This window comes from Rana temporaria, chromosome 11 (genome assembly GCF_905171775.1).
Source record: "Rana temporaria chromosome 11, aRanTem1.1, whole genome shotgun sequence".
NCBI classification, from domain to species: Eukaryota; Metazoa; Chordata; class Amphibia; order Anura; family Ranidae; genus Rana; species Rana temporaria.
The window spans coordinates 147,388,970-147,416,132 of NC_053499.1; the positions used below are offsets into that span (position 1 = coordinate 147,388,970).

Sequence of the window (27,163 nt, forward strand, 5' to 3'; positions counted from 1 at the left end):
AGGACGGTGTCAGTAGGGCAGAGGACGGTGTCAGTAGGGCAGAGGACGGTGTCAGAAGGACAGAGGACGGTGTCAGTAGGGCAGAGGACGGTGTCAGTAGGACAGAGGACGGTGTCAGTAAGGCAGTGGATGGTGTCAGTAGGGCAGTGGACGGTGTCAGTAAGGCAGAGGACGGTGTCAGTAGGGCAGAGGACAGTGTCAGTAGAGCAGAGGACGGTGTCAGTAGAGCAGAGGACAGTGTCAGTAAGGCAGTGGACAGTGTCAGTAGAGCAGAGGACGGTGTCAGTAGGGCAGAGGACGGTGTCAGTAAGGCAGAGGACAGTATCAGTAGAGCAGAGGATGGTGTCAGTAGGGCAGAGGACGGTGTCAGTAAGGCAGTGGATGGTGTCAGTAGGGCAGTGGACGGTGTAAGTAGGGCAGAGGACGGTGTCAGTAAGGCAGAGGACAGTATCAGTAGAGCAGAGCATGGTGTCAGTAGGGCAGAGGACGGTGTCAGTAAGGCAGTGGATGGAGTCAGTAGGGCAGAGGACGGTGTCAGTAAGGCAGTGGATGGTGTCAGTAGGGCAGTGGACGGTGTCAGTAAGGCAGAGGACGGTGTCAGTAGAGCAGAGGACGGTGTCAGTAGAGCAGAGGACGGTGTCAGTAGAGCAGAGGATGGTGTCAGTAGGGCAGAGGATTGTGTCAATATAGCAGTGGACTGTGTCAGTAGGGCAGAGGACGGTGTCAGTAGGGCAGAGGACGGTGTCAGTAGGGCAGAGGACGGTTTCAGTAGGGCAGAGGACGGTGTCAGTAGGGCAGAGGACGGTGTCAGTAAGGCAGTGGACGGTGTCAGTAAGGCAAAGGACGGTGTCAGTAGAGAAGAGGATGGTGTCAGTAGGGCAGAGGACTGTGTCAGTAGAGCAGAGGATGGTGTCAGTAGAGCAGTGGACAGTGTCAGTAGAGCAGAGGACAGTATCAGTAGAGCAGAGGATGGTGTCAGTAGGGCAGAGGATGGCGTCAGTAGGGCAGAGGACGGTGTCAGTAGAGCAGAGGACGGTGTCAGTAGAGCAGAGGACAGTGTCAGTAGAGCAGAGGACAGTGTCAGTAGAGCAGAGGACAGTGTCAGTAGAGCAGAGGACGGTGTCAGTAGAGCAGAGGATGGTGTCAGTAGAGCAGAGGACAGTGTCAGTAGAGCAGAGGACAGTGTCAGTAGAGCAGAGGATAGTGTCAGTAGAGCAGAGGATGGTGTCAGTAGGGCAGAGGACGGTGTCAGTAAGGCAGTGGACAGTGTCAGTAGAGCAGAGGACGTTGTCAGTAGAGCAGAGGACGGTGTCAGTAGGGCAAATGTACACTGTTATACAAGCTGTACACTCACTACACAACATTGTAGCAAAGTGTAATTTCTTCAGTGTTGTCACATCAAGAGGTAGAATAAAATAAAATATTTATGAAAATGTGAGGGGTGTACATACTTTTGTGAGATACTGTGTGTATATATATATATACCCTAGGTTGGCCAAATGTGCGGGTTCCATGGAAGAGTCGCACATGCACAACCGATCGCCATGTGTTTTCTGTAGGCGGATTATAATCGCCATCACATATTGCCAGGGAGTCAGTGGGTTTCTGTATGCCGCCTCTCCTCCCCGGCACTGAAGGGGTTAAGCCGCCTTGAATTTCTGATGACCGTGAGAGGTGCTTTTAAAGGACTGCGAAAGCGTTCTGCAGAAACCTTGCAGTGTAATGAGATCAATTAACACCTCCAGCGTGGAGGGTCTGCAGTACATTATGTCAGCTCGGTGCTAACACCTAACAGCTTTTTCTTCCCTCTTCCTCGCGCTGCGCCCACCACCGCCACCCCGACGTCACTCCTCCGAAAAGGTGACAACAAAGGACGCCGTGTGCCCCGTGTCGAGCGCACCTGATATCACACTAACAAACGCGCCTTGCTAATTAATGGCGGTGTCTGCGCACCGAGGCGAGCCGATCTGTGAAACGTGCTTCGTGCAAGAGCAGGCATTAAATAAAGGTGCAATTATTGCCTGAATAATTGAAGAACAAGCAGCATGCGACGGCACTCAGTGTAATGCGCTTTGATCTGCTGCCAGCGCGCCTCTCTCTCTCATACACGCACTGGAGGCTGACAGCGTCGCCTCTTTTGAGTTCTAAGGGCCCCCATAGAGTACTGGGGGCAGCTACAGATCATGGGGCCCCGTGGCAAAATCTTGATGGGGGCCCCCCTCGGCAAGCTCGCTACTGTCATTGATCCTAACATAAAGTATGTCTAAATCAAGGACAGGTTGTAGGAAGAGCTGTCAGTATCGTCAGTACATTACTAGGGACCGGGGGTGGGGACTGAAGTTGTCAGGGAAAAGCGTCAGTGCAGGGAATTAACTTGAACTTTCATTACCAGGCGTACCTTTCTGTCTGCAGTAGCTCCTCAGACTTGACATAATTGTTAGTATTCCTACACACCGTTTTTGCAGAACTACGAGTAGCTGTCAGTTCTTAGCTAAGGAGACAATGGATCGCTTTCTGTGGCCCCTGGTGTGCAACCCCCCCCCCCCCGCCCATGCTTCCCAGGCTCCTCTGTCCCACCTGAAGTCCCAGGACCTGCTTGGCGGGGGGTGTCACTGGATGGAGAGGAGGGAGAGCAGCAAACATCTGTTTTTGATCTCCCATAGCTAGAATGATCCCGAGAGCTGTGTAAGATGTCACTTCCAGGTTCTGGTGTCACTTTTTCTGGCCTTTGTGGCCATTGGGGAAGCTAATGGAGCAAGATCTGTGCTTCATTAGCTTCAATAGAAGACAGGTGAGACATCAGGGGTCTAAAAGACCCCTGATGTCTAATAAAGAGAATAATAAGATATTGAAAAAGTACAGAAACGTCACTTGCGATCAATTTGCGATACACGTAAGGCCCCGTACACACGACCGAGTTTCTCGCAGAATTCAGCCAGAAACTCGATGGGAGCTGAATTCTGCCGAGAAACCCGGCGTGTGTACACTTTCGGCCGAGGAAGCCGACGAGTTCCTCGTCGAGCCAAATAGATAACATGTTCTCTATTTCCTCGTTGTTTAATGAGGAAAGTTGGCTCGCAGAGATCCTTGGCAGCGTCACACAGAACTCGACGAGCAAAACTATGAGTTTTGCCCGTCGAGTTCCTCGGACGTGTGTACGGGGCCTAACACATGGCTGGAGATTTTGTTTCAATCTGATTTTATTCGTTTTTCTTAAACAAAATTATACTAAAACATATCTTAATCTTTCAATACTGTTAGATTATTTAGTATTAGTATTAGTATTTAGTCAGTAATAAATACAAATGTAGAATAATGGTATATATATATATATAGATAGATAAAATTATAAACCATTATAAATATCACATAGATATTATAAAAACCTTATAAGATAGCTGCATTAGGAAATCTATCACTAGGACTTAAGCTTAAGTACATAGCTTTTCCTAAATATCTTCATCAAAACATTTAAGAAGAAAAGAAGAAGAAAATAAAGACAAAATTCTCTTTTATCCTTTTTTTACCTCCTTTTCTTTTCTTTCTCTCTTCTTCTCCCCTCCCCTCCTCTCTCTTCTCCTCTCCAAATCACTCCAGAAAAATGATCGTGTGTACGCGGCATAACACTAAATAGTAAACATGTATTAGTCTAATGCCGCATACACACGATCATTTTTCGGGTTGTAAAAAACAACGTTTTTAAAAAAGTCATTTAAAACGACCGTGTGTGGGCTTTAGAACATTTTTCGGGTTCTGAAAAACGACAATTTTTTTTTTCGAATATGCTCTATTTTTTCACGACGTTTTAAACAATGTCGTTTTTCGGGTTGTAAAAAATGATAGTGTGTGGGCTTTAACGACGTGAAAAACCCATGCATGCTCAGAAGCAAGTTATGAGACGGGAGCGCTCGTTCTGGTAAAACTACAGTTCGTAATGGAGTAAGCACATTCATCACGCTGTAACAGACAGAAAAGCGCGAATCGTCTTTTACTAACACAAAATCAGCTAAAGCAGCCCCAAGGGTGGCGTCATCCGCAGGGAACTTCCCCTTTATAGTGCCGTCGTACGTGTTGTACGTCACCGCGCTTTGCTAGAGAATTTTTTTTTTCACGATCGTGTGTAGGCAAGGCCGTTTTAATGATGAAGTTGAAAAAAACATCGTTTTTTCTAGAGGCTGAAAAACGTATTTTTTTACAACCAGAAAAATGATCGCGTGTACGCGGCAAAACAGTAAACAGTTTATCATTCTCATCCGCTAGTAGATAATCCAAATCCGTGATAGTATTCAGCTCCCCAATCCATTCCAAAATGTTTGGGATCTTGGAAGATCCCCATTGCTGAGGGATGACAGCCCTGGCCGCCGTCAAGAAATGATGGGGCACATCTTTACCTAAATATCTTCATTGAACATTTAAAAAGAAGAAAAAAAGAAAGGAAAAAAATAAAAAATAATTCTCTTCTCCCCTCTCCACCTTCTGTCATTTCGTTCTTCTCTTTTTTCTTCTCTTCTTCCTTTGTTTTCTCTTCCCGTCCCGTCTCGTCTTCTCTCATTTCTCTTCTTTTCCCTTCCCTTCCCATCTTATCTCATCTCTTCTCTTCTATCATCTCTCTTTAGTTCTCTTCTCTTCCCTTCCCGTCTCATCTTCCATCATCTCTCTTCTCCTCTCTTCCCTTCCCTTCCCTTCCCCTCTTCTCTCATTTCTCTTCTCTTCCCGTCTCATCTTCTCTCATCTCTCTTCCCTTCCCTTCTTTTCCTTTCCCATCTCATCTTGTCTCATCTCTCTTCCCCTCCTTTCCCGTCTCATCTTCTATCATCTCTTTTTTCTTCTCTTCCCTTCCCGTCTCATCTTCTATCATCTCTCTTCTCTTTTATTCCCGCCCTTCTCTTACCTTCCCTTCCCATCTCGTCTTCTATCATCACCCTTTTCTTCTCTTCTCTTCCTGTCTCATCTTCTATCATCTCTCTTCTCTTCCCTTCTTTTCCCATCTCCTTTTCTCTCATTTCTCTTCTTTTCCCTTCCCTTCCCGTCTCATCTTCTATCAATTCTCTTCTCTTCCCTTCCCATCCCTTATTTTCCATTCCCATCTCATCTTGTCTCATCTCTTTTCTCTTCCCCTCCTTTCCCGTCTCATCATCCATCATCTCTTTTTTCTTCTCTTCTCTTCCCTTCCTGTCTCATCTTCTATCATCTCTGTTCTCTTTTCTTTTCTTCCCGTCCCTTCCCTTCTCTAACCTTCCCTTCCCATCTCGTGTTCTATCATTCCCCTTTTCTTCTCTTCTCTTCCCATCTCATCTTCTATCGTCTCTCTTCTCTTCTCTTCTCTTCCCTTCCCATCTCATCTTCTATCGTCTCTCTTCTCTTCCCTTCCCATCTCATCTTCTATCATCTCTCTTCTCTTCTCTTCCCTTCCCATCTCATCTTCTATCATCTCTCTTCTCTTCTCTTCCCTTCCCATCTCATCTTCTATCATCTCTCTTCTCTTCTCTTCCCTTCCCATCTCATCTTCTATCATCTCTCTTCTCTTCTCTTCTCTTCCCTTCCCATCTCATCTTCTATCATCTCTCTTCTCTTCTCTTCCCTTCCCATCTCATCTTCTATCGTCTCTCTTCTCTTCCCTTCCCATCTCATCTTCTATCATCTCTCTTCTCTTCTCTTCCCTTCCCATCTCATCTTCTATCATCTCTCTTCTCTTCTCTTCCCTTCCCATCTCATCTTCTATCATCTCTCTTCTCTTCTCTTCTCTTCTCTTCCCTCCCCATCTCATCTTCTATCATCTCTCTTCTCTTCTCTTCCCTTTCCATCTCATCTTCTATCATCTCTATTCTCTTTTCTTCCCGTCCCTTCTCTTACCTTCCCTTTCCATCTCATCTTCTATCATCTCTCTTCTCTTCTCTTTTCTTCTCTTCTCTTCTCTTCCCTTCCCATCTCATCTTCTATCATCTCTCTTCTCTTGACTTCTCTTCCCTTCCTTTCCCCTCCCCTCTCCTCTACATTTTTCTTCCCTTCTCTTTGTGGTCCATGTACTAGTATAACAGTATAGTATCCAGTTTATCATATTAGATAATCCAAATCCGTGATAGTATCCAGCTCCCCAATCTATTCCAAAATGGGTGGGATCTCAGAGGACCCGCCAAGCCGAGGCATGACAGCCCTGGCCACCATCAGAAAATGATGGAGCACGTCTTTTTTTAACCATTTTGATGGATCCCGGTATCATGGAAAGTATTTGGGGGTGTGACTGTATATGTGTGCCTGTTACTTTATAAGATGTATTCCGTATAGATTCTCAGAATCGGTGGCCCAAATTTGAGTCATATTGCCCTCTGAATTATGACATCTCCACCATATGTTAGGCAAGGTCGGGAATGATACACTTTGGAGATTTTGAGGTTAAAACTTTCTTTAGTGAAGAATGGCAGAGAATTTTTTTGCTTTGCGGGTTTGAAGAAGGATCGTCGGGCCGCGGATTTGCAGCTGCCAGTTTAATTGGATGTGTGCTTTTCAGCAGCATAGCGCAGCTAGCGGGAATAAATACACTCTGCTTTCAGATTTATGCAGAATCTGTGAAATTGGGAAGGGAAAAAATAAAAAAAGTTTTTTTTATTATTAAAAAGTCTGACATAACTTGTAGACTCTGCTCTATGTTTTGTAGACACTACTTCTCGCCCTGTCATGCATCCACATAGACAAGAAAAAGCAGCCAAAGACTGCAGGAGATCCACAACGCTGGGATGCAGGCACAGGTTCAAGGCCCTCTTGTGAAACTAGGCCGGCACAGTGCCCAAGATGCAGGCACAGGTTCAAGGCCCTCTTGTGAAACTAGGCCGGCACAGTGCCCAAGATGCAGGCACAGGTTCAAGGCCCTCTTGTGAAACTAGGCCGGCACCGTGCCCAAGATGCAGGCACAGGTTCAAGGCCCTCTTGTGAAACTAGGCCGGCACCGTGCCCAAGTACTGAGCGCAGTGAGTTCCTCTCCTGGTGCGGTGAGGGCGGAGGAATCGGCGAGGGTCTCGGTGTGAATGCGGAGGTGTTGGCAGTGACAGTTGGCAGATTCTAAGCCGATACAGCGTGGAGTTAATCTGCTGCCAGCCGCTCCTTTACTTCTCGTTTCTCACGTCGGCTGTTACCCCATATGTCCCGGCCCCCGTCAGCTGCTGCTGACTTTTCTCTCTCGCGCGTTTTATTATTTTTTCACGCTGAAAGCGTGTTCGCCATTCTAAACAGCGACACATGTGTGTGTGTAATATACTTCATTGCATAATGATAACGTTCAATGATACACATTCACAAGCCGGTGTTAGGACATAGTGGGAAAGCCTGTGCCAAGGTAGCAAGGTGTGCGTATGGAGCACCTATATGGGGGTTTCATGATGTTGCCGCCCTGTATAAACCCTCAAGTCATTGTAAAGGTTCAAATTGTATTTATTTAAATTAACAAATATGTCATACTTACCTGTTCTGTGCAATGGTTTTGCACAGAGCAACCCCGATCTTCCTTTCTGGGGTCCCCTGGCTTGCTATGGGGGCTCTCATGCGTGCCCAATCATTGACACACAAAGCACAGCCTGGCACCGGCCCCCGCTCTCTGCTCACTGGCTGTGATTGACAGCAGCGGGAGCATACTAGCACATTATGAGAAACTTACTTTAGAATGATCTTCATGCATGCTGCTGCGGTCTTCTTCCCATAGTGCTCTTTTCTAACAGGGGCCACTTATTCGGTAGCATGGGTCACTTTGCTCGGATTGAACTCGCTGCCACAGCACACTGGAAATTGCCGTTCATCAGTATTTGGCAAACCACAGAATACCCATAGCTAACATTGTATGAGTCCTAGAGCCATAATTAGGTTTAATTGTAAGTATTTAAAAAAAAAAAGTACTGCAGAAAATCAGCGTCATCCATTTAAAGTGATGTTAAAGGGTCACTAAAGGAATTTTTTTTTTTAGCTAAATAGCTTCCTTTACCTTATTGCAGTCCTGGTTTCATGTCCTCATTGTTCGTTTTTGCTCTGATGTTGCTGTAATTCTGCTGTGATCTCCACACTTCCTGGTTGTCTGTTTCCTGATCACCACAGTACTGGGAGCTTCTAGTTTCGTTTTCCAAACCATCACTGCTCTATGGCTCTATACAGCACAGAGGCGGAGATAACATGCAAAAACGAAACTGAAACTACAGGTACATTATATGATTTATTTTCTATCTATTTTTAATCGTTTTTAAAAGGAATCAGTTAACTATACTGGGCCGGATTCACAAAGAGTTACGCTGGCGTATCAGTAGATACGCAGACGTAACTCCGAATCTAAGCCCGTCGTATGTTTAAGTGTATGCTCAAACTGAGATACACTTAAACATGCCTAAGATACGATGGCCTGCGGCGTCGTATCTTAGGGTGCAATATTTACGCTGGCCGCTAGGTGGCGCTTCCATTGAGTTCGGCATAGAATATGCAAATGAGTCTTTACGCCGATTCACGAACGTACAATTGCCCGTCGCCGTTTCCGTAAGAGATACGCTGCGTAAAGATAAACATGCCCCCTAGGTGGCGTATCCAATGTTAAGTATGGCCGTCGTTCCCGCGTCGTAATTTGAAAATTTTACGTCGTTTGCGTAACTCGTCCGTGAATGGGGCTGGACGTCATTTACGTTCACGTCGAAACCAATGACGTCCTTGCGACGTCATTTAGAGCAATGCATGGCCGGGATATTTTAGGGACGGCGCATGCGCAGTTCGTTCGGCGCTGGGACACGCTTCATTTAAATGAAACACGCCCCCTACTCGCCGAATTTAAATTCCGCCGGGTGATTTACGCTACGCCGCCGCAACTTTACAGGCAAGTGCTTTGTGAATAAAGCACTTGCCTGAAAAACTTGCGGCGGCGTAATGTAAATCAAATACGTTACGCCCGCCCAAAAATACGCCCATCTACGTGAATCTGGCCCTATGTCTCTATACTCTTGTATAGATTACAGTACACATATAATTAGTAGTAATTATTGCAAGTTTAGTTCTAATAACCCTGTAAACAGTCATTTGAGCAAAACATTTTTTTTCCTTTACAACTCCTTTAAGCTAGACTTTTATTTTTCTAAAATAATAAACATGTTTTACTTACTTGCTCTGTGTAATTGTTTTGCACAGAGCAGCCCTGACCTTCCTCTTCTCGGAAACCCCCACCGGCACTCCTGGCTCATCCCCCGCTTCAAGTACCCTTCCTTGAAGCTGCTTGCTGGGGGTACTTGCGCGGGCTTGATCCCGAGCTGTACTGCGTGCGTCTATTGACACACACATAGTACAGCTTGGCTCCTCTCTTTCGTCACTGGATTTGATTAACAGCAGTCCAGAGAGAGAGAGAGCAGCGCCACTGTTCTCATGCACAGCTCTGGACTGAGGTCGGGATCAGGTAAGTATGTGGGGGGGGGGGGGGGGGGCGGGGTACAACGTTTTTTTTACTAATGCAGAAAAAGTTGGCGGGATCATGAAATGAAAATAAACCACCCATGAAAAAAGCTATCTAACGCAGCACCACATCTAATTACTAGTGAGCTGCAATATATAGCATTTTTGTTCTTGGGTTTAGATACACTTCAAGGACAAGTGGAGCGAATTTAACAAGCCGACCGGAATCATCAACACTTGAGAGAGTTCCATACGATACTTCTAAATCTGCTGAGTGTTGTCACTCTTCCCATCTACGAGCGACCAGCTCTGCCTCACTTTTTCCGTAATTGTTCTCATAATTGCATCCTGCTCTCCCGAGGATGGGCAAAGCCGTCTTGCCAACTGCGTGATATGTGCCATGTTACAGGGCTCTCCCATCTTTAATCGTTGTCTTTTTACATAGTGACATATTCTGCAGTGCAGTACAGAGAATACTGAGCCAGTCACAACAGTCTCTGCACCAGAGGAGCTTACACTCTAATGTTCCCCCCCACAGACAAACACTTATTATTATTATTATCCACTTTTTGTTTGTTTGTTTTAATTAGTATTTTTTGCTAGAAAATTATTCATAACCCCCAAACATTAAATATATAGCAGAGACCCTAGGGAATTAAATGGCGTTTGTTGCAATTTTTTATGTCACGCAGTATTTGCGCAGCGGTTTTTGAAACACATTTTTTTGGGGGGGGGGGGGGAATACACGTTAATGAATTGTAAAAAACAAAACACAATGAGCCAGATCCACGTAGATCGGCGTAATGTTAAGCAGGCGTAGCGTATCGTATTTACGCTACACCGCCGCTACTTTGAGAGGCAAGTGCTGTATTCTCAAAGCACTTGCGTGTAAAGTTACGGCAGCGTATCGTAAATGTGTCGGCATAAGGGCGCAGAATTCAAATGACACAGATGTGGGCGTGTTTTATGTTATTTCTACTTGACCCCACGTAAATGAAGTTTTTTTTTGAACGGCGCATGCGCCGTCCGTGGGGGTATCCCAGTGCGCATGCTCAAAATCACGTCGCAAATAGTCAATGCTTTCGACGTGAACGTAATTTACGCAAAGCCGTATTTGCGAAAGTTTTACGCAAACGACGTACACAACGGAAAATTCGACGCTGGCCCGACGTCCATACATAACATTGCGTACGCCTCATAGACCCAGGGGTAACGTTACGCCGAAAAAAAGCCTTACGTAAACAACGTAAAAAAATGCGCCGGGCGGACGTACGTTTGTGGATTGGCGTATCTAGCTAATTTGCATACTCAACGCGGAAATCAACGGAAGCGCCACCTAGCGGCCAGCGTAAATATGCACCTTAGATCCGACGGCATCGGATCTAGCCCAGCTTCAGGCGTGTCTTGTTTTGTGGATCCTAGAACTTACGCAGTGTATCAATAGATACGCCAACGTAACTTCTTCGTGGATCTGGCCCAATATATACTCCTATTTTTTTGTAAAATCTGAAAAATTATGTTATGCTAAGTAAATAGATACCTAACATGTCACGCATTAAAATTGCGTTGGTTCGTGGAATGGCGACAAACTACAGTAGTTAAAAATCTCCAGATTGTGGAAAAAGTGAAGCACTGTAAATACTTTCCGGATGAACTATATGTATGTTACTATGGGCCAGATTCACAGACACTTACGTTACTCTGCGGCGGCGTAACGTATCCCATTTACGTTACACCGCCGCAGGTTTACAGCGTAAGTGCCTGATTCACAAAGCTCTTACCTGTAAACTTGCGGCGGTGTAACGTAAATGCGCTCGGCGCAAGCCCGCCTAATTCAAATGGGACGGGCACCATTTAAATTAGGCGCGTTCCCGCGCCGAACGTTCTGCGCATGCTCCGTGTTTAAATTTCCCGAAGTTTTTTCGTGCTTTGCGCGAAATTACGGCTCCCCGAAGTTTTTTTTGAACTGTGACGTGCGTTACGGCGTTTCGTATTCCCGGACGTCTTACGCAAAAAAATAAATAAAACGAAATTCAACGCGGGAACGACGGCCATACTTTAACATGGCTGATCTAAAGATAAGCCATGTTAAAGCAGGTGTAACTTTGCGACGGGTAAAAACGACTAGCGACGACGTACGGGATTGCGACGAACGCGCGGATCTTCGTGGATCGCCGTAACTAGTCATTTGCATATTCTACGCCGACTGCTATGGAATCGCCACCTAGCGGCCGGCCTAAAATTGCATCCTAAGATCCGACGGTGTAAGTCAATTACACCTGTCGGATCTTAGGGCTATCTATGCGTAACTGATTCTATGAATCAGCCGCATAGTTAGGACGGGCGGATCACAGAGATACGACGGCGTATCAGGAGATACGCCGTCGTATCTCTTCTGTGAATCTGGCCCTATGTAATTAAAGTGCTAAAGTGGCGTTTCCCTTTAGCCTGTGTCCGGCTCTGGTTGAAGTTGACATCACCCTTTCCCTTGGACCCCAGATGACTATTCTTTTATAATATCTGCCAAACAGCAATTGATTTCAGTCATTTCCTTCAGATTCTTCACTTAAGTACAGTTAGAAAGAAAAAAATAAAGGCCGTAATCAGATTTATATCAATTGCTAGCCGGTGTAAATCAATTAGCATTGAGCCTGGGTGCCGTGCAGCCGATTAGCCTCTGCATGTTTGGATAAATTAACACCGGCCGGGTTCACAGAGTGAGGTCAGCGTCGTTAGCCGGCGGTGGGGCCCGAGCAGCAGACTGGAAGGTTCCAGATCACGGAAAGACACATACGCTCCGTTACATCCTGCCACTCTAAAATGTTTCCGCGCTCCTCTTATAGAACTGGGACGTGACTGATTTCTCCAAGATTCTGTCTAGAAAATATGCCTTAGTGTTGGTTACAGAATGCCGTGTGCTGGTGTGATAAAAACATTTATCAAAACAATATCAGTCTATGTATATTTTTATAGAGAAGGTCAGGAGCAGAGTATTTTCTACCTTATAGAGGGTCATGTTGGGTGTGTGATATCCCGGTGGTGGGTGTAATCAAAAGGTAGAGTGAAGGTCAGGAGCAGAGTATTTTCTTTCTTATGGAGGGTTATGTTGGAGGTGTGATATCCCGGTGGTGGGTCTAATTAGAAGGTAGAGAAAAGGTCAAGAGCAGAGTCTTTTCAACCTTTTGAGGGTCCTGTTGGATGTGTGCTATGCTGGTGGTGGGTGTAATCAGAAAGGTAGAGAGACGGTCAGGAGCAGAGTATGTTCTACCTTATGGAGGGTTATGCTGGTGGTGGGTGTAATCAGAAAGGAGAGAGACGGTCAGGAGCAGAGTATTTTCTACTTTATGGAGGGTTATGCTGGTGGTGGGTGTAATCAGAAAGGAGAGAGAGGGTCAGGAGCAGAGTATTTTCTACCTTATGGAGGGTTATGCCGGTGGTGGGTGTAATCAGAAAGGTAGAGAGACGGTCAGGAGCAGAGTATTTTTCATCCTATGGAGGGCCATGTTGAAGGTGTGATATCCCGGTGATGAGTGTAATCAGAAGGTAGAGAGAAGGTCAGGAGCAGACTATTCTCTACCTTATGAAGGGTCGTGTTGGATGTGTGATATCCCAGTGGGGATCAGACAGGTCAGAGGTCAGAAGCAGAATATTTTCTACATTCTATAAGTGCGCCCCTGTGCACCCCATGTTTCCAAATGCACCTGAGACGCCTAGTAAATCCCATGTGTATGCCCTGTGTTTCCAAGTCTTCCCTATGTACTCTGTCACCAAGTATGCCCTGTGTTTCCAAATGAGTCTCTGTATGCCCCCAGTCTTCTAGTGTACCAGTGGGTGTCCCATGTTTTTAAGTAGGCCCCTTGTTGCCTCCATGATTCCCGTATCTCTGTGTAGCCTACAGTGCTCCCCTTGTTGCCTCCATGATTCCTGTATCTCTTTGTAGCCTACAGTGCTCCCCTTGTTGCCTCCATGATTCCTGTATCTCTGTGTAGCCTACAGTGCTCCCCTTGTTGCCTCCATGATTCCTGTATCTCTGTGTAGCCTACAGTGCTCCCCTTGTTGCCTCCATGATTCTCGTATCTCTGTGTAGCCTACAGTGCTCCCCTTGTTGCCTCCATGATTCCTGTATCTCTGTGTAGCCTACAGTGCTCCTCTTGTTGCCTCCGTGATTCCTGTATCTCTGTGTAGCCTACAGTGCTCCCCTTGTTGCCTCCATGATTCCTGTATCTCTGTGTAGCCTACAGTGCTCCTCTTGTTGCCTCCGTGATTCCGGTATCTCTGTGTAGCCTACAGTGCTCCCCTTGTTGCCTCCGTGATTCCTGTATCTCTGTGTAGCCTACAGTGCTCCCCTTGTTGCCTCCATGATTCCTGTATCTCTTTGTAGCCTACAGTGCTCCCCTTGTTGCCTCCATGATTCCTGTATCTCTTTGTAGCCTACAGTGCTCCCCTTGTTGCCTCCATGATTTCCGTATCTCTGTGTAGCCTACAGTGCTCCCCTTGTTGCCTCCATGATTCCTGTATCTCTGTGTAGCCTACAATGCTCCCCTTGTTGCCTCCATGATTCCCGTATCTCTGTGTAGCCTACAGTGCTCCCCTTGTTGCCTCCATGATTCCTGTATCTCTTTGCAGCCTACAGTGCTCCCCTTGTTGCCTCCATGATTCCCGTATATCTTTGTAGCCTACAGTGCTCCCCTTGTTGCCTCCGTGATTCCTCTATCTCTGTGTATCCTACAGTGTTCCCCTTGTTGCCTCCATGATTCCCGTTTCTCTGTGTGGCCTACAGTGCTCCCCTTGTTGCCTCCATGATTCCTGTATCTCTGTGTAGCCTACAGTGCTCCCCTTGTTGCCTCCATGATTCCGTATCTCTGTGTAGCCTACAGTGCTCCCCTTGTTGCCTCCATGATTCCGTATCTCTGTGTAGCCTACAGTGCTCCCCTTGTTGCCTCCATGATTCCCGTATCTCTTTGTAGCCTACAGTGCTCCCCTTGTTGCCTCCGTGATTCCTGTATCTCTGTGTAGCCTACAGTGCTCCCCTTGTTGCCTCCATGATTCCCGTATCTCTGTGTAGCCTACAGTGCTCCCCTTGTTGCCTCCGTGATTCCTGTATCTCTGTGTAGCCTACAGTGCGCCCCTTGTTGCCTCCATGATTCCCGTATCTCTGTGTAGCCTACAGTGCGCCCCTTGTTGCCTCCATGATTCCCGTATCTCTGTGTAGCCTACAGTGCTCCCCTTGTTGCCTCCATGATTCCCGTATCTCTTTGTAGCCTACAGTGCTCCCCTTGTTGCCTCCATGATTCCCGTATCTCTGTGTAGCCTACAGTGCTCCCCTTGTTGCCTCCATGATTCCGTATCTCTGTGTAGCCTACAATGCTCCCCTTGTTGCCTCCATGATTCCCGTATCTCTGTGTAGCCTACAGTGCTCCCCTTGTTGCCTCCATGATTCCGTATCTCTGTGTAGCCTACAGTGCTCCCCTTGTTGCCTCCGTGATTCCTGTATCTCTGTGTAGCCTACAGTGCGCCCCTTGTTGCCTCCGTGATTCCTGTATCTCTGTGTAGCCTACAGTGCTCCCCTTGTTGCCTCCATGATTCCCATATCTCTGTGTAGCCTACAGTGCTCCCCTTGTTGCCTCCATGATTCCTTTATCTCTGTGTAGCCTACAGTGCTCCCCTTGTTGCCTCCGTGATTCCGGTATCTCTGCGTAGCCTACAGTGCGCCCCGCAGTTGTCTGTCCTGCTACGATCCACGGCCCAGATCCACAAAGAACTTATGCCGGCGTATCTATTGATACGCCACGTAAGTTCTACGATGCCCCGTTGTATATTTGTTTTGTATCCACAAAACAAGATTCGACTGAATGTGGGCTCAATCCGACTGACGTACATCTTAGTACGCCATCGGATCTTAGGTGCATATTTACGCTGGCCGCTAGGTGGCGCTTCCGTTGATTTCCGTGTAGAGTATGCAAATTAGCTAGATACACCAATCCTCAAACGTACGTCCGCCTGGCGCATTTTTTTTTACGTCGTTTACGTAAGGCTTTTTTCGGCGTAACGTTACCCCTGGGTCTATGAGGCGTACGCAATGTTAAGTATGGACGTCGGGACAGCTTCGTATTTTACGTCGTTTGCGTAAAACGTTCGCGAATAGGGCTTTGCGTAAATTACGTTCACGTCGAAAGCATTGACTATTTGATTTCGAGCATGCGCACTGGGATACCCCCACGGACGGCGCATGCGCCGTTCAAAAAAAACGTCATTTACGTGGGGTCAAGTAGAATTAACATAAAACACGCCCACATCTTACCCATTTGAATTGCGCGCCCTTACGCCGTAACTTACGGCGCAAATTCTTTCAGTATACGGAAATTACGCTCTTAGTTACGGCGGTGTAGTGTATCTTAGATACGCTACGTCTGCCTAAAGATAGGCAGATCTATGTGGATCTGGCCCAATATCTTTACCCTCTGCTGCGTCTCCACCATCAGGTACTACAATCACCAGGACTTTTTTTTCCTCATTGGACCTTTGTCTGTGGCACCCACCACCCGTTCTTATGATTTTGGCAGTTGTTATGATCCTATCTGATGCCAGGAGGCCACACACATATTAATACAAGGGAAGGCGCATAGACAGCCCGCTGCGCTCATCTTCCCCTCCTTATATTTCTCTCTTCTTCCCTCCCTCGTTTAGTTCCCGCCATCATTATTCTGCATCACATTTACCGCTCTCATCATCACAACCTGAAAATCCCATTTATTTTCTATGGGATCTGCGGGGGGATTTGGTTTGCGGCCCGCCTCTCGCCGCCCTCCGCCTGTTAGGAAACGGCGCTTATTGTGGAGAAAGTCTCACATCCGTCCCCCCGGGGGAAACGATCCGCACAAATTCAGCGCTGATAATTTGTTTCCAATAAGATTCAATCAATTAAGTGTCCTCCCCGGATAGCCAGAAGCCGGCTCGTAATTAGTGGGAATAAATTTATTTTAACGCGCCGAACGTCACCGACGTCTGCGCACAGCTATAGATCTGCTGAATATATAATATCGGCGCAGGCAAGCTGGCGGCATGTGCATGAAAAAAAAAAAGAAAAAAAGAAGCGGAGAAGCCAAATAACTGATCCGGGTTTGCTTTAAATACTTGACCAATGCTGGAAAATTGACAGCATTGACTGATGATGCAAATACGCCGCAATGTGCGTGTATACTAAGAAACATGTCAGTTTAACACTTCCAGGTATTTATTACCTCTCACAGAGGTCACAGCGTCCCCCATACAATGCCTTCATCTGCTTTTCTTACCTGAAGGACAGCACCATCTTTGTTCAGGCATCATCCAGGATCCCCATCCACTTCCTGGACTGAGAGAAAGAGAGATGACGCCATCCTGTAAATCCTGCCGCCTGTGCAGTTAGACTTCTTCTTGCGCCAAAAATGTATCCTTATATTATAGGGAAAAGAGATAGGGCTGGATTCACGTAGATCCGCGCATTTTTACGGCGGCGTAGCGTATCGTATTTACGCTACGCCGCCTTAAGTCAGAGAGGCAAGTACTGTATTCACAAAGTACTTGCCTCCTAACTTACGGCGGCGTAGCGTAAATGGGGCCGGCGTAAGCGCGCCTAATTCAAATGAGGATGAGGGGGGCGTGTTTTACGTTAATGGGGGTGACCCGACGTGATTGGCGTTTTTTTACGAACGGCGCATGCGCCGTCCGCGTACATATCCCAGTGTGCATTGCTCCAAAGTACGCCGCAAGGACGTATTGGTTTCGACGTGAACGTAAATTATGTCCAGCCCTATTCACGAACGACTTACGCAAACAATGTAACATTTTCAATTTTCGACGCGGGAACGACGGCCATACTTAACATAGGATACGCCTCATATAGCAGGGGTAACTATACGCCGAAAAAAGCCTAACGTAAACAACGTAAAAAAATGCGCCAGCCGGACGTACGTTTCTGAATTGGTGTGTCTATCTCGTTTGCATATTCCTTGCGTAAATCTATGGAAGCGCCACCTAGCGGCCAGCGTAAATATGCAGCCTAAGATACGACGGTGTAAAACACTTACGCCGGTCGGATCTTAGGGAAATCTATGCGTAACTGATTCTAGATAAAGTGCCTCCTGTGTGCAGCAGCCCCCCCCCCCCCAACACTTATCTGAGGTCTCTTTCTGTCCAGCGATGTCCACAAGTGTCTCAGCTGTCTGAGATTCTCTCTCCTGATTGGCTGAGACACAGCAGAGGCACCATTGGCTGCCGTTGCTGTCAATCAAAGTCAGCTAGCCAATCAAGAGAGAGAGGGGCGGGGCTCTGTGCCTAAATGGACACAGGAAGCTGTGTCTTGGCTCGGGTGCCCCCATAGCAAGCTGCTTGCTGTGGGGGCACTGAACAAGAGGGAGGGACCCAAGAAGAGGAGGATCTGGGCTTCTCTGTGCAAATCCACTGCACAGAGCAGATAAGTATAATAACAGGTTTATTATTTTTATAGGGGGAAAAAAACGAGACTTTACAATCACTTCAGACGCGCACATTTTTTATTTATTTTTTCATTTTGTGGACAGGTCTAGATATAAATAGCGGCTCCCAGAGTTCCCCCTTCAATAAACGATGAAATATAAACCCCGACATCATCTCAGGGAGCCATACAAAGCATTGCTGGTTATACAAGTTTTCCTCCCCCCCCCCAGCGCATATGGCGAGAGGCGAACACCCCTGCTGGGATATGAACTGGCGGATTTCAGCTTTGCTCACACGTTGCAGGTGTTCAGTCATTACCGCATGCGGGAGCGAAGAGGTTAAGAGTGTTCGTCGGCGGTAAGAGCCGCTTCTTCAGGGGTCCCTGATGTGCGGAAGACTGTGAGAGTCACGTAACGGTGATTAATGATGCAGCGTGCGAGATGTGAGAACGCACCAGGGCCGCGCCGCTACCTACAGGGTCTGCTGACTCCGAACATTGACTGGCGATGGAGCTTCTGCCTTCCATGTGAACTCTGCAGATACGGGTTCTTGGCTTGGAGCGGATCCTCAATGCCATGGCAGGCTGCGACGGCCGGCCTTGCGCTCTTAGAGCAGGACCTCGCTATTCAACCAAGGAAAAAATATTAGGGGACAGTTCACACCACATGCAGTCCAGTGCGGTTTTTTTTCTACATCAGAAACGCATGGATGGTAGGTTATATGGTTTCCAATGGCATCGTTCACACCAGTGCGGTCAGTTCCAGTGCATTCCATGCTGCATTTTTTTTTGCACTGAAACGTGGTAAAACGCACTGGAATGCACCTGGAACGCACGCGTCCCCATTTAAGGTGAAGGAAAGAAGAGAGGGAAAAATGCACTGGAAACGCGTCAAAAATACATTGGAAATTGATCATGTTTTTTACAAAGTCGTATTAAAAATGATAACAAATCACACAAAAGACATATATTTCATCATCCCCTGAGATTGATGGTGTTTAGAGTCTAGGTTCACACTGCTGCGAATTCAAAATCGCGGTAAAAAGCACGATTTTACCGCGATTTCGCCGTGATTTTGCCGCGATTTCGGCCGCAATTTAATGTAAATCGCGGCCCGAAATCGCAAAAAGTAGTACAGGAACTACTTTTTGAAATCGCAGATGCGGCGTCGCACTGATTAGGACAGTGCCATTGCCGACAATTGCCGCCGATTTGAAATGCGATTTGACATGTCAAATCGCATCTCAAATCGTTCCAAATCGTACCCAGTGTGAACCAGGGCTAAAGGTCCTTTATGCATGTTCTACATGTTTCGCCACTTGGCTTCTTCAAGAAGTTTGCATATAGGATAAATGCATACTGGTAAAATATACAACATTGTTGGGTAAAGTAGATACAGTAATACCTTGGATTGCGAGCATAATATTGCTTGTAATCCAAAGCCCTTGTATATCGAAACAGATTTTCCCATAAGAAATAATGGAAACTCAAATGATTCGTTCCACAACCCTTTATTCATAAGTCCTTCAGTTTATAGTCCATATAAAAAGATTATAGTAATGTGATTGGTTGTGTAACCATAAAATGTCCATCCACAAATGGAAGCCTCCACAAGGGGATTAGATGCAAAATCCAGCAGAAGCTCCAGAGTATAAAAGAGTAGAGAGGCGCCTCTAAGTGTAGCAATAAGTTGCTAAATGTTGTACCTTCGTTAATTTCATGAATTAAAAAAATAACAAAACAGTAAAGTTAGCCCAGTTTTTTTGTAAAATATGAAAGATGGTGGTACACCGAGTAAATAGATACCTAACATATCACGCTTTAAAATTGCGCACACTCATGGAATGGCGCCAAACTTCGTTACTTAAAAATCTCCATAGGCGACGCTTTGAAAGATTTTACAGATTACCAGTTTAGAGTTACAGAGGAGGTCTAGTGCTAGAATTGTTGCACACGCTCTAACGCACGCAGCAACACCTCACATGTGTGGTTTGAACGACGTTTACATACGTGGGCGGGACTTATGTGTGCGTTCGCTTCTGAGCGCAAGCTACCCGGGACAGGGGCGTTTTTTTATATTTTTTTTACTTATTTATTTATTTATTTATTTTTCGATCGCTTTTATTCCTACTACAAGGAATGTAAACATCCCTTGTAATAGGAAATGTGTGTGACAGGTCCTCTTTAAGGAGAGAGGCGGGTCAATAAGACCCCACATCTCTCCTCCAGGCTGGAAAGAATGAGATCGTGAAAAAAAATTCACAGATCTCATTCTTACTAGCCGCAATTGCGGTTTGTTTACTTACAGGTACCCGTGACGTCATCACATCGCGCCCGGGCCTCCGACGGTCATAGAGATGACTGGTGACCACGGCGCATAGATACGACGGCGCATAGATAGACTGTCTCGAGATACGTCGGCGTAAGTGCTTTCTGAATCTGCCCCTATGTATCTATTTACTAAAGATTAATAGGTAGATTCAGGTACGAGTGCTTAAAGATGCGGCGGCGTAGCTTAGCGTGTTTAGGCTACGCCGCCGTAAATTAGCTAGGCAAGTACATGATTCTCAATATACTTGCCTGCTAATATACGGCGGCGTAGCCTAAAGCGGGCGGGGCGTAAGGGCGCTGAATTCAAATGTGTTGGAGGGGGGCGTGTTTGATGGTAATGAGGCGTTTTTTACGTTTTTTTTTTTAAGTGCGCATGCGCCTGGTGTCTACATTTCCCAGTGTGCATTGCGGCTACGTATGCCGCACGGGCCTATTGATTTCGACGTGGACGTAAACAACGTAAATCCCGATTCGCGGACGACTTACGCAAACGACGTAAAAAATTTGAATCTCGCGGGACGGGAACGGCGGCCATATTTTAACATTGTTATTCCACCTAATAGGTGGAATAACTTTAGGCTTGCTAATGCCTTACGGAAACGGCGTAAATCGACTGCGGCGGCCGGGCGTACGTTCGTGAATCGGCGTATCCCCTCATTTACATATTCTACGCCGGCCGCAATGGAAGCGCCACCTAGCGGGCATCCAAAATATTGCATCCTAAGATAGGACAGCACAAGCCGTCTTATCTTAGATATGTTTAAGCGTATCTCTGTTTGAGAATACACTTAAACATAAGTCGGCGTAGATTCTGAGTTAGGTCGGCTTATCTACTGATACGCCGGCCTAACTCTTACTGAATCTACCTATTAGTCCACGCGTTTTCCTGAAGAAGTCGTAAGGAGAAACATGTAGAATGATTGCTTGTTATTCTCTTTTGTAATAAAAATGTTTTTTTTTTTTTTTTTTAATTCAGTGTCATATACCGTATTTATCGCGGTATAACGCGCTCCCGCGTATACCGCGCACCCCTAAAGTGGCCCCCAATCCTGTGAAAAAAAAGTTTTTTTGTTTTTTTGTACTTACAGTTTTGGTGTCTTGCGCGGCGTCCATCGGCGGCCTCGTCGGGTCCGGCGTCCTTCTGCGGCTTCGGGTGTCCTCTTCGGCGGGTCCGGCGTCCTTCTGCGGCTTCGGGTGTCCTCTTCGGCGGGTCCGGCGTCCTTCTGCGGCGGGTCCGGTGTCCTCTTCGGCGGGTCCGGTGTCCTCTTCGGCGGGTCCGGTGTCCTCTTCGGCGGGTCCGGTGTCCTCTTCGGCGGGTCCGGCGTCCTTCTGCGGCGTCCTCGCATCCTTCCCGCCACGAGTTTGAATACTGCGCCGGCATATACCGAGCACAGTACACTCGTGAATCTTCGGGCAGGCTCGGCAACTGTCGCACTGACGTCCTGTACGTACAGGACGTCAGTGCGAGAGGCGCCGAGACTGCCTGAAGATTCACGAGTGTACTGCGCTCGGTATATGCCGGCGCAGTATTCAAACTCGTGGCGGGAAAGCGGGTATCGGCGTATATCGCGCACCCACGATTTTGCCCTGATTTTCAGGGCAAAATAGTGCGCGGTATACGCCGATAAATACGGTATCCATTTGTATCAATAAGCAACCTTAAAGTCCCATATCCCCCCCCCCCCCCCCAGTATGTTTTTTCTTCTTCTATGTAATACTCAACTGCTGTTCCTGTGCCCTCTGTGTAATGGTATAGGTTTTATATATGCAACATTTTTTGGTGGGAGGATGCTGGGGGGGGGGGGGGGAGATGCTGGGGGGGGGGTAGGGAGATGCTGGGGGGTGGGGGGCAGTTGTGGTCCCTTCAGTCCCCTCCAATTATCCAACGCTATCGCAGCCCAGCTGTTCACATTTTCTGCAGCTGGAGGGTCAGCGAGTGCACTGCGCAGCGGAGAATGATATTCCGCAATAATACGATAAAGAGGACCCCCCACCCCCACCTCCTCCAGTAGCTTGATGAAGGAAGGCGGAATTGAAGTGCATCCGTAAAATTATAGTTCGCACAGCCAAGGCAGGAGGGAGAGGAGGAAGGGGGAGGGGGGGGGTGATGTGTTACATGGAGCCTGATACATCCCCATGCTTAATTACCACCCAGCGCTCCAAAGTGTTCAATCTAAATTAATTAAAGACACCAGTGACCCAAATTACGAGTGCCTGCGCCTTATGCCGCGATGTATTTTTATCCGGAGAGGGAAAATCGCTCTCTCTGTTTCCAGCAGCTCCTCTGAAATGTCACAGCAAGGTGCAGAGTTGTACCTAAGCCGCGTTTGCCGCCCTCCTTGTTCGTAATAAAATACCCCCCCCCCCTCCCCCCCTCTCCGCTCCCCACTCCGATTCTTCAAAGCATTTTGACTTCACAGAATGAAAACAATGAACAATAACTTCCCCGGCGCTCCTGGTAGACGTTCGCATGCCTCCCGCCGCGCTGTGAAGGGATAATTATCATTATTTTCCTGTAAGGCTCCAAGCGGGGCGCGCGACAAAGGTTTTACCGCGTCCGACTCAAAAGGGATCATTTGAGGGTCTTTGGAGGAGGTGCGGGGACCTCCAGTGACAGGTGTACGGACAATGGCGAGGAGCGCTATGGCGGACATGCTGAGGTCCCCATTGTTTTATCAGAGGCACTTCTCTACAGTATGGTTATTTATCATTTTCAGAACGCACTTTGCAACCCCAAACATGTCACAATATCATTTATCAGAAAAGATCCACCTTTCATCAATAAAAAGCTGTCAGTTCGGTGACTTTGCCTAGGCTGAGATGATGTCATCAGTCTGCTGCAGGCGGGAGGAAACCTTTCCTCAGTCTCTCCTCCCCCAGTAAACAGACTGCAACCTTGTAACCTTGTAACCAGTTGTGACTATTTACATTGTAACCAGGTACAGGCGCTTATCTGCGTCAGACACTTGTGAGCACAGATGCTGGCGAGTTTTTCTGTAGAGGTTCTTTAGATTATGAAGCATTCCCTTGCAGCTTGAAATCTGATTCTGACTGGACCAACACAGCAGGTATAACCAGGGCCGATCCGCCCTATAGGCTCACTATGCAAGCCGCTTAGGGCCCCGCAAAGCTGCGGAGGGCCCCCCAAAATTACTAGAGGCCCCCGCCTGGTGAGAAGTAATTTTTGGCCCCTCACCCTGCTTCTCAACTCGTCGCTGGCTGCATGGGAGAAGAGGTAATAAGTCAGCACCCCCCGCTTCTCACTTTAATGTAAGATGTAATTTAATGTGACATGTGATTTTGCTTAGAGCCCCAGGGAGGCCAGGATCGGCACTGGGTATAACCTATGGCAGTGGTCTCCAAACTGTGGCCCAAATGCAGCCCTTTGCTTGAGGCTCTCTGGCCCTTGGGCACTATTTCTCCCACTGTGATACAAGGCACTATTCCTCCCATTGACACCAATGATGGGACACTATTCCTTCCAGTGACACCAATGATGGGGCACTATTCCTCCCACTGATACCAATGATGAAGCACTATTCCTCCCATTGACACCAATGATGAAGCACTATTCCTTCCAGTGACACCAATGATGGGGCACTATTCCTCCCACTGACACCAATGATGAAGCACTATTCCTCCCACTGACACCAATGATGGGACACTATTCCTCCCATTGACACCAATGATGGGGAACTATTCCTCCCACTGACACCAATGATGGGACACTATTCCTCCCACTGACACCAATGATGGAACACTATTCCTCCCACTGATACCAATGATGGAACACTATTCCTCCCACTGATACCAATGATGGAACACTATTCCTCCCACTGATACCAATGATGGGGCACTATTCCTCCCACTGACACCAAGAAGGGTCACTATTTCTCCCACTAATGCCAATGATGGGACATTGATTACTTCCACTGACACCGGGCATTTTCTACTCCCAATGACCACAATCCGGCCCCCCTTAAGTCTGAAGATCAGTAAATTGGACCTTTGTTTAGAAAGATTGGAGACCCCTATTTTAATTTTTTTCTACAGACCCAATACATGAAAGAACGACTTAGTAGGCAAGTGTGTATATTATATTTTTTCATGTTGTATTTTGTAGCCCTGATAAAGAGGAACTCTGAACTTTGAAACGCGTTGACTTCGTTGACTTAAAGTGAACTTCATGCTTTCCTGACCAGGATGAGACCAATTCTCCGTACACCGGTATCACTTACCTTCCTCTTTCCTGCACCGCCAGGCTCCTTCTGAGTGTCACTTGAGGCCTTGTGGTCAATGACGTCATAAGCAACATCCTCTTAAAATGAGTGCGCCTATTTTAAGCATTAGCCTCCATATGTCTGGTGTCTGAGCAATGCTTGTTTCCTGCATGTTCTTTCTTTGGGCTGACTTCCGTGTACCGACCTTAGCGCCCTTCTGGGCTGCCTGCCCTGACTTCTGATCTGTGGTCAAGTCTGTTCCGGTGAGGTCCACAGCCTCGCTGCCTGGTCCAGTCTGCTGTTCATCCAGTATGCTCTGGTGCTTGGGTCTGGTATTTTACTGCCTGGTCTTATCCGCTATTCATTCAAAACGCTTGGCACTAGGGTTCTCGCCTCCTGGTCTGATCCGTTTTTCATCCAGTAGACTCAAGTAGTGGTTCTGGGGTTGACCATTTTGCTGCCTGGTCTGGTCCACTGTTCAAACACTATACTCTGGTGCAGAGGTCCGCCATCTTGCTGCCTGATTTGGTCCGCTGTTCATTCAGTATGCTTTGGCACTGGAGTCCGCCATCTTGCTGCCTGGTATGATCCACTGTTCCTTTCTGTATGCTCTGGTGCTGAGGTCTGCCATCTTGCTGCCTGGTCTAAACCTACATTTATAGGCTCCATTGCTGGGGTCTGCCATTCCACTGGCTGGTCCAGTTTGCTGTTCATCCAGTATGCTCTGGTTTTGGGATCCACCATCTTGCTGCCTGGTATGATCCACTGTTTCTTTCTGTATGCTCTGGTGCTGAGGTCTGCCATCTTGCTGCCTGGTCTAAACCTCCATTCATAGGCTCCATTGCTGGGGTCTGCTATTCCACTGGCTGGTCCAGTATGCTCTGGTTCTGGGGTTCACCATCTTGCTGCTTGGTATGGTCCACTGTTCATTCAGTAGACACCGGTGCTGAGGTCCGCCATATTGCTGACTGGTCTGATCCACCATTCACCCAGTAGAATATGGTGCTTAGGTCTGCCATCCCACAGCCTGGTGCAGTTTGCTGTTCATCTAGTATGATTTGATGCTGGGGTCCCCCATCTTGCATCCTCGTATGATCTAGAGTCTACTGGAAAAACAGTGGATCATACCAGGCAGCAAGATGGCTACTCATACTAGATGAACAGCAAACTGGACCAGGCAGTGAGATGACAGACCCCAGCACCAGTAGACTTTGGCACTTTGGTCCCCCATCTTGCTGCCTAGTCTAATTCACCATTCATCCAGTAGACTCTGGTGCTGAGGTCCCCCATCTTGCTGCCTAGTCTGATTCACTATTCTTCCAGTATAAACAGTGGATCATACCAGGCAGCAAGATGGCGGACCCCAGCACCAGAGCATACTAGATGAACAGCAAACTGGACCAGGCAGCAAGATGGTGGACCTCAGCCCCAGAGTCTACTGGAAGAATGGTGGATAAGACCAGGCATCAAGATGGTGGACCTCAGCACCAGAGTCTACTGGATGAATGGTGGATCAGACCAGGCAGCAAGATGGCGGACCCAGCACCAGAGTCTACTGGATGAATGGTGGATCAGACCAGGCAGCAAGATGGCGGACCCAGCACCAGAGTCTACTGGATGAATGGTGGATCAGACCAGGCATCAAGATGGTGGACCTCAGCACCAGAGTCTACTGGATGAATGGTGGATCAGACCAGGCAGCAAGATGGGGGACCTCAGCACCAGAGTCTACTGGATAAATGGTGGATCAGACCAGGCAGCAAGATGGGGGACCTCAGCACCAGAGTTTGCTGGATAAACAGTGGATCATATCAGGCAGCAAGATGGCAGACCTCAGCACCAGAGTCTACTGGATGAATGGTGGATCAGACCAGGCAGCAAGATGGCGGACCCAGCACCAGAGTCTACTGGATGAATGGTGGATCAGACCAGGCATCAAGATGGTGGACCCCAGCACCAGAGTCTACTGGATGAATGGTGGATCAGACCAGGCAGCAAGATGGGGGACCTCAGCACCAGAGTCTACTGGATGAATGGAGGATCAGACCAGGCAGCCAGATGCTGGACCTTAGCGTCAGAGTCTTCTGGTGCTGGGGTCAGCCATCTCACTGCCTGGTCCAGTTTGCTGTTCATCTAGTATGCTCTGGTGCTGGGGTCCGCCATCTTGCTGCCTGGTATATGATCCACTGTTTATCCAATAAACTGGTGCTGAGGTCCCCCATCTTGCTGCCTGGTCTTATCCACCATCCTTCCAGTAGACTTTGGCGCTTGGGTCTTCCATCTTGCTGCCTGGTCTTATCCACCATTCTTCCAATAGACTTTGGCGCTTGGGTCTTCCATCTTGCTGCCTGGTCTTATCCACCATTCTTCCAATAGACTTTGGCGCTTGGGTCTTCCATCTTGCTGCCTGGTCTTATCCACCATTCTTCCAATAGACTTTGGCGCTTGGGTCTTCCATCTTGCTGCCTGGTCTGATTGCTATTTGTGTGTCTCAGCTTGCTCTGGTGGGCTCCACAATCCTTAGTCCCTCTCCGCAGCTTAGTTCCTGTTTGTATTGCTGTTACTAGAACACTCTTGTGCTCATCTGCTTCTGTTATTGTAGGTTCGCCTCTACACATTAGGGTAGGGGGTACCTATGGGTCTTGACCTGGGGTGAGCATGCAGCTGAGCCTCTTTGAGGGGTCACTGGCAGAACAGCAACTGGCCCTTAGACTCCGAGACCTTGGGGGGGATCCTATGTCACCTGTTCACG

General features: G+C 47.6%; 1 protein-coding gene across 4 annotated transcripts in view; it reads left to right on the forward strand.

Annotated features, from left to right (window-relative positions):
* GSE1 (Gse1 coiled-coil protein) overlaps positions 1 to 27,163 on the forward strand; it is a 486,852-nt gene that overhangs the window by 251,452 nt on the left and 208,237 nt on the right. The window lies entirely within an intron of this gene.